We start from the raw sequence: 9,153 nt of genomic DNA, 5'->3' as shown, positions 1-9,153 counted from the left end.
AAATGTTCAACAGAAATAAGCTTTGCAATTATTTAAGTGAGCATAGAAAATCATTCAACTTAATTGTCCTCTAGGAAACAGAAATTGCAAGTTTGTAAGTAACACTGAACGGACACATTTGCAAAGGGAAAGGTAATGCTTCATGCTAAACTAAGCTAGGCTAGGCTAAACCCAGCTTCCCATCTACAATAAATCTGGTCTTATTTGTATCTAAATTGCAAGGCACATATCAGATATACTTGAGACGCTCAGTAATGTAACTCACTTATGATCGCATTATGACCATTGAATATGTACAATAAATCTACCCCAGGCTGCAGGTCATGTAGCATTAATCTAAAGAAAATGTGTGCGCCTCTTCACTGCATATACAGCCCAGTTCATGAAAATACCAATTTTCTCAGGTAAATAACTTCAAGAAAGTTAATAGGCTTAATTCTGTATTTCCCACAATATTGAAGTGTTATTCAACATTTTAAAAGGTTATTTAAGCACCAGGCTGCAAATGATCAGGATCAGTATGATGTGTTTACACTGCAGGTTTCTTTTGCACAGTGAGGCCTTGCTGTAGGGGCTAATAGGCAATCTCCACCACACAGGCAGATTTCCCCAAGGCAAGGCTGTGTCCATACCCCTGAAAGGCAAGTGTTTTGACAGGGAGCGGAGAAATCTGCCAGTTGTGTTGTTTTTCAGCCCGTACCCTGAGGCACAAGCGGGAGAGTGTGATTGTTTTATGAGATGCAGATTTTGTCCTTTAAGCTTCAAGGCTTTCCTAAGGCTGCACACTGATTTCAGCCTGACATGATGAGACATTTGGTTGTCATGAAAACATAAATTTAGCTTTGATCAGTATTTCCCAAATGGCGGTGTTTTGTGAATTTGTAGCCATGAAAAGCAATCAGAAACATGTGATGTCACGACCCGTAGATCTCACCTCAATATTCTTCCTGCATACAGAAGTAGTATGTATAAAAGAAGGGTTGTAGCTTCTCTGCTAATAACCAAGTTATCTGTTTTAGTGCTTTCAGATTCATAAACAAATTACATAATCACTGCATTATGGAGTTTTTTCATATGTATGCTGGTTGTAACAGAAGCACATTTATTCAAAAGGGGTTTTGAGCACACAATCCAAAGTGGTTCCGGCAGACAAGGTGCTAAAAGTAATGTTACAGTCCTTTAAAGACTCTCTGAAGTTTACTGGCCTTTATGATCTTGTATTATCCAGCGAGCCTTCATGAAGTGTAACAAACCTCCTTTTCGTCTGGATAATAAGTCACTCCCATATAAAACTCCGATTGTTTCTGCGGCTGATAACCCCTGGTCGCATGTGGCCTTTAAAATCCCGAGCCTTTTCAATTACCCCTGCTGCATGTCCCATTCGTCCACTCCCTTATCGGCTCCCTCCGCTGTTTCAGCCAGCCAGAGGTTGGCCTGTAGATCAGCATTAGAATGCGCACCTGCTATCGCCAGCGCTGAACAATGCCGTTTTACATTACGTTCTATTCCCTTTTCTCCTTGCCATGCACCGCAACAGCACTTTGTTTACAGGGCCACCACTGCTTTCTGGACGGATGGGAAAATGTCAAGGAATGCTAAATAGTCTGCTAATGCTCCTCCGACAGGCCTCCCCTTGTCAGTCAAACAACATCTATTCAGTTATGCCAGCTTTGTCAAAGTCATTAGGACAAACGTGAGATGACCCTGTGTGCGTCCGCTGACACATTATCGATTAAGAAACACTCCTAATGTATACGCCAACGACACTAATTTGTGTCCGCTGACATGATTACATTTGATCGCTTTCAAGAATAAAACACATCAATTTGATTTTGTTCAGTAAAAGAACCGAAAGAACCCCGCAGCTGGGGTTTTATTTAATTTATTAGCACGGACACTCTTTGTTGCCTCAGTGCATCTTTTATGGACTTAATAAGTTCAAGTTATTGCTTTTTAAAATCAGTTTCACTGTTGTTTTTTTCCCACACAGATCAAAATCATCTGTAAATTAATAAAACCAGTCAAGTCGAGGCAGCCCATGAGGCATTGCTTCGTTGTTTACTTCATCACCTGCTTCTCGAGTACAAAGATGTCAAAGTAACAACATAACTCATCAATGAGCAATGGTTCCATTATGAGCAGTGATTTTCCTCTCCACACACATACGAGCACCCCTCACTCAACCATGGCTTTGAGACATCTCCTTGTCTTCTCATGGATGTTGCATGAATTAATCCCTCTCATGTGCTGCCATCTGAGCCGCGTTGATGCAAAACTTCAGGCTGAATAATTTATCTTTCTGCCCTTCGGAAGCCAGCTCTCGCACCGGGTGCCACCGCGCATGACTGGGAGTTCTCATCACAGACCTGAGCCTGCTGGCATCCGCTCAGACATCTGTGTCGTGTGATAAGAGCGCACGTCATGGGAGGAAGACATCAGATAGTGTTTGAATTGTGGCCCAGGATAGATATACAACGGGCAGTCTAAACAGCGCTGTGCTCACCTTTTCCACACGTTCACTGCGGCCGCTGCACTTCTGCTTCATCTCTAAGGGGATTACCACTGCACTATTGAGTTCTGCATGGCTAATGCAGGATAGATCCAGAGCACTTTCACAAAGCATGCTGCCTCATTGTTCTAGCCTTCCAGGTGATTAAACAATGGATGAAGAGATTCTGAACATCTGCTGATTTCTGCCTAATTCAATTATGACGACAATAAGTGTCAACCTGTTTCATCCCCTATGAGTCAGTATTGTTCTACTGTCTCATATGTAAGATGGATTCTGTCAGAGGGTGTTTTTACATGTAGTTCCCTCATGGGAGCAGCATGTCAGAGCGTTTTTCAGAGTTGTTGAGCACTTTTTTTTAGATGAGACGACTCACATTTATTCTTCTGTTATTCATTCTCGTGAGTCAATGCAAATCAGACGTGCAATTCCACTTCTGCGGGTAAATATTCCCTTCAGCAATTCTCAGCAAAGCGTTCTCTCTGTCATGTCTTTATGCGGTTAATGTATAGTTTCATGGTAAGTGATTTGGCTAATAATTAATAAGAAGATAAAGATGGTGCACATTTGACTAATTTAAGCATGCTTGATTTCTCACTATTAATCGACAAAAAGTGATTTCATAAGCTTTGTTTACTGGTGGGCTGTGAGTATCATGCTTATGAGCTCGCTAGATAATGATTTCTGCTCCTGTGCATATCAAGCAGGTGATTCATTTGCTCAGTATGAAATGTGTGTTTATCCAGGCAGCGTCTCGGGGTGTGAGGCCTTTTTATTACTGTTAAAGTTGCTGATACAGATCGAGAGCGTAAATCTGCACCCGTATGTCTTCCCTGTCAGTGAGGGAATAATTGAACCTTAAACCCGACTCCACTGCCATCCAAGCCGGGGAGTTAACATTGTGAGTAAAGTTGCAAGCAAGGCTGTTCATCATGTGAGCCGCAGCGCCCCACCCAGATACCCAGGCCCCTATCCGCCCACCAGATGAGCGCTGCGCTCTCCTGTTCTCTGATGGAGTGTGGAGTGCAGTCATCAGATCTGTTTTGCCTCACCCCACAGGACAGAATGGGCGTGATGAAACGGGCGACCTTTGGATCATCTATCAGTGCGGACGTCTCTCTTGTAGAATAAAAAATGTTGCATTAGCACAAATGACCTTTTCTCATCACCACGTCCTGATTACACTATGCCACGAGGATCCACCCCCACTGCTCCCTTATCTCGCTGCTCTTATGAGCGGTCACGCCATTTAATATGAGCCCAAGAATTATAATTTTAGAGTGGCTTCAATTGCCCTGCTCGAAGCATCGCACATCAAGTAGTGAAAATGTAATTCTGACCAAAATGTGGGGATTGTTTACCTTTAGTTTCACTCTGTGTTTTAGAGAGGACCAACATACACTGTGACTGCACTGAGGCGGTGACTCACTATAAAATAAAGTCACATGCCATTTAAACTAAAGTAGGTCAAACAACATGACACAGAGCCAGGAAATCATTTTAAATTGACACACTCTGAAGTTCAAGTGAAAACAATATAAATATATTTACGACAACCTAACTATAAGAAAGCTGAGTCAGAATTATGTATTACAAATTGATTAATGCAAAGTGCTAGTTTTATTACTGTAATGTGTCCATGTGTGCATAGATGGACCACCAAAAGTGCCAGGGGACCCTCTGGTCTTCACCTACCAAATATCCCTTAAAGAGACACCCACACAAAGATAGACAAAATGACCAACAAAGACAATAAATGATTTAAAAGACACAAAAACCGACATTGTTGCGCAAAAGGTTTCTACATACATCAGATGCAGTATTTCTTTACCTGATAAATGTGTTCATCAGCTAGTTAAACTTACTTTGTCCCTCTACTGTTTAGTGCTGCTATCCTACGGTGGACATGTCGGAGCTTTAGCCATAATGTCGATGAGACCTGAACCAAAAAACGTGGAACTGAGCGATTTTTAAAACTCCATTAGCTGAGGCAAACTGAAGATGAATAACACTTATCTAAGGCCATCAGCACAAGCAACTCCTTTCATATTATACATCATTGTTTAATCTATTATTACAATAAATTAAACATTGATTTAAAAAAGCATTACCTTAAAAAAAGAGAGAAATATAACATTTTTTGTTATTCAACGACTGTCAACCATGCCTGTTCATGTCTAAAGAATATAGCTGCTGCATGTATCCAAACTTCAATCCATAATTTTCATCTCCTCTTTTCATCTGTGCCCACCACTTGTGGTTTTGATGTCACACAAGTAACCTTTGAAGGACAGGACACAGGTGCAGAGTACCTCTCAGCATGAAGACGACAAGTTAGTCCAAGCAATTATCTCCTTCTATTTTTGCATCTGCCAAAACATACAAAGAGACGTGAAAACCTTCCATCCATCAGGAACAAGAGATCCTTCTAGTGTTCGCATATTTGTCTGCCTGGCTGAGCCTTCATCTGTATGTGAGCTGACTGGAAATCATTTGAAAAATGTACCGTTGCCAAGTCCGACAAGTTCTTCTGATCCCTGGTTCCGCTTAACACGTTGTGGTTTTTCGATTCCTAGACAAAATCCGCCCCACAGCATCGTAAACTAGTTTTCACCTCGACAAAAGCCCTACAACTCAGGAAATTCAATTGGTTGTATTTTGTTTTTTTGTCTCTCTCATGGTTGCTGTGGAACTGTGCTGAAACGCTTACTCTCTGGCATGTTTTCTAATGTGAAGTTTTATCTATCAAGCTGGTCAAATGGATTTAAAATCTGCCTTCCAAAGCAGGGATTGTGTCACACTGCGTGACATGGCATTCGTTTTGTTTTGGCCAGAAAGGCAAGACTTAGTTCACTACAGCAGCAGCGGTTATATTTTGTCACGTCTTGTGGAGAACAAAGCAGATGTCCTGTGCCAGCTTTTCTCCCAGAGGACTAAACCTTCTGCTGGGTGAGGAAAAAACAACAGGGACGACATTTCAGAGAATTCAAGCCTGTCGACTAAATGCTTTTTAGCCCTCTAGACTTGACAGAAGGGTTGTTTAGCCAAAAATGTTCATACAACATCAGTATGCTTGAAAAGGTATTTATTGTTAGGCTCTGCGACAATGTCTGTCGTTTATCCACCACTTTGAAAGAACTAATATAAAATGTAAAATGTTCTACACTACACTCACAAGGTTTTCATCAATAGTTTTCAAGGTTCAGTGTTTCATCTCCCTTTGAGATTATTATTACATTACATTTAACTGATGTTATCCAGAGCAATTTACACTTAGGGCAATAAACCATGACGATACCAACTTAAAAAAGCAAGAACTATGCAAGTACAGCCAGTGTGTTTACATTAGTCTTTATTAACCTGCTCTGTAGTGTCTAATGGCCAATGTGCAACCAAAAAAGGTGGGTTTTCAGTCTGTGACATTAGATATGTAGACTTTCAGTAATTCTTATGTCAAGAGGGAGCTCGTTCCACCATTTTGGAGCCAAGATAACAAAGAGGCGTGGTTTTGTTGGGGGGTATCTGGGTCCCAGAGGGAGTAGCAAGCCGATTGGCCTACGTAAAGCAAAGTGCACATGCTAGAGTTTATGTTTGAACTATGTCATGAATAGGGGAAATGAAGGGCACTTTCTAAGCTAACATAAACACATCTATTCTTTGTTTCAGTTAGATATACACTATTGAAAGCGTAGTTGTGAATATTAGATAGATAGATAGAGCTTTATTGTCTCCCTTAGGAGAAATTTGTCTTGGGCATCGAGAAAATTAACATAAAACATTCAGGTCAATCAGTCATAGATACAGAACAGAGATCAAATATCACATGGCAAAGAAACAAACAAGAAACATACAGGTACAGCACTTTCCCTATTGCACATACATAATCATATTGCACTTTCCCTATTGCACATACATAATCAAATATTGCACTTTTCCCTATTGTATTATACATAAATCAAATATTGCACGTTCCCTACTGTATTCATACACAATCAATATTGCACTTTCCCTATTGCACCTATGCATAGTGTCCGTCAAATTGCACATATCCCTATTGTGTCCATACCTATTTACACATAATGCACTTCCCCTATTTAACCTTCTCGATTGCACAAACTACACTGTAAACATTGCCCTCCCAACAACTCCTAACACAGCATAATCACAATTGTTTCTGACTGTTCAGCAGCTTGATTGACAGCGGAACAAAGGAAAACTTATACCTGTTCAATCTACAGTTTGGTAATCTATACCTTCTGCCCTCGAGGGCAGCAACTCAAACTCTCTATACCGGATGTGTTTGGGGTCGCATGTGATTTTACGGCCTTGCTTTCTCACCATCTCCTCAAATATCTCCTGAAGAGAGGATGGTGGAAGCATGCCAATTATTTGTCCAGCCCTTTTTATCAAGCTCTGGAGTTGTGATTTAGATTTAACTGACAAGTTACCAAACCATGTTGTGATGCCATAACGAATAATAGACTAAATTTTTGACAAAAAGTCCCCATCAATCCTACACATTGTCCCTTTATGTGAATGATGTCAGAATAAACAGATGTATTCCATAGACTGCATACATTAAATATGTATAGACTGCATACATTAAATATGTATTGGAAAATGTTACCCTTCAGGATGGATTGTCATAACTTCTTGATTGCTCTCTCATCAGCATGTTAGCATGTCATTGGAAGTAGGCTGACCTTTGCATTACGAACAGTCACCCCTGTGCATTAGTTCAGACAGAGAGAGCCACTAGCACAGCTGCAGACTCTTTACTAATCACCCCTCTGTGTTCTTCCTGTTCCTACATCAGATACTTTCACAAGTTATTAGTCCTCTTACCCTTTGTGTTTACTGCAAACTTTACTGTTATTCATTTTCCTAATATTGACAGTCTGTGGAATGCAGTCAAGTGTGACATTTTAATTGTGTGCTGAGATCCATCTGCAGGTCCCTGGGGTACGAGGTGGAGATGTAGATCTGGTTCAGTGAGGTTTTCACTGCCTGGAGCGCCTATTGATCAGCAGAGAACTGTAAATAGTGGTGCATGTGGACAGACCCCTTGCTCTGCTACCTTCAGCACACCACCTCATCTTTCCAAAGATAAAGTCTTTCTCTTTTTCTTCTGCCACAGACAGTGCTTGGATAAAGTAAGATTATTGAAAATCACGGTTCACTAAGGGGGAAACCAGGGATCATTTAAAACCAAGAATGGAGGGAGGAGGACAAGTGGTGGAAAAAGACAACGAGTGGGCGGAAGGCAGTGTACCATAGCTGGCTCTCTCTCTTAAGAGCAAACTGTTCGTCCTCTGAAGGAATTAATCCTTGTATTGTACTGGATATTCCCTCTGAATGAGCTGCACTAAACCATATTCAGGGCAAATAGTCTGGTCTGAGAGATTTGTGTCTACATTAGTGTGCGCTTGAGAGTTGACAAGACACAGAAAAGCACTCAAAATTCCATTTTGCTTTCAGGAACTTACGGATGGATTTGTATTTCAGTGTTGCAAAGGGGCTGGGCAATCACACTAGGGCAATGAAAGCCTGAGTCTAACAAAGAGTAACAGTGATACTCTCGCTGCGCTGCTCTCCCTCCTCTGAGTTTTGGTGTAAACATGGGGAGCTATTTCTGGTGCTCCATGGGTGCAGGTGTCCAATTATATTTCACACTCTTGTGAAGGTGCACTGAGAGGTTGCAGGGGATGGAGTGGCACTAGCTCACTTTACTGCCCTCAGCGGAGCAGAGGGCCTGAAAGAAAAAGGGAAAAAGAAAAACATGAACACACAAGTCGGAAAAAGAAAAAAAATCAGGCAAATTCTATTGTCTTTTTCATTGCAGTTTCACAATTCAATCAATCAATCAATCAATCAATCAATCAATCAATCAATCAATCAATCAATCAATGTTTGTTTATATAGCCCAATATCACAAATGTTACATTTGTCTCAGTGGACTTCACAGTTTGTACAGAATATCAGTATGACAATACGACACACTCTGTCCTTAGACCCTCACATCGTACAAGGAAAAACTTCCAAAAAAGGAAAAACCCCACAGTTTAAAGGGGAACATGGGAGAAGCAACAGAGGAGGGATCCCTCTCCCAGGACGGACTCGGATCAGTACTCAGGATCAGCCACGACTCAGGATCCCGGCGTAGATAGACACCAAAAAGAAATTTGGGGAAAGCTGGGTTATTCGGAACATGAGAGTACACAGGTACAGAAAGAGAGAAGGAGGAAGTAAGGTGTCCCCCGACAGTCTAAGCCTATAGCAGCAAAACTAGGGGCTGAATCTAATCAGCCCTAACTATAAGCTTTATCAAAAAGGAAGGTCTTAAGCGCACTCTTCAAAACGGAATTGAGGTTAAAGTCAAGGCAAGTTTATTTATATAGCACTTTTCAACACAAGGCAATTCAAAGTGCTCAAAAATGAAAGACATTTGAGCATTAAGAAATAGTGCAGCAGAAACATATTATAAAATGGCATTTTAAAACACTAATTTAAAAGCAAAGATAATAAAACATGAATAACAGGTATATGAATAAAAGTTACAATGCCGTGTGAGAAAGAGAGAAGTCTTCAGCCTGGACTTAAAAGTAGTAAAAAGCACACCAGAAGACCTGAGAGATCTGGATGGT

This window comes from Notothenia rossii, assembly GCF_949606895.1.
Source record: "Notothenia rossii genome assembly, chromosome: 8".
Lineage (NCBI taxonomy): Eukaryota > Metazoa > Chordata > Actinopteri > Perciformes > Nototheniidae > Notothenia > Notothenia rossii.
The sequence above is the reverse complement of the archived record's forward strand: the minus strand, read 5'-3'. Positions refer to the sequence as shown.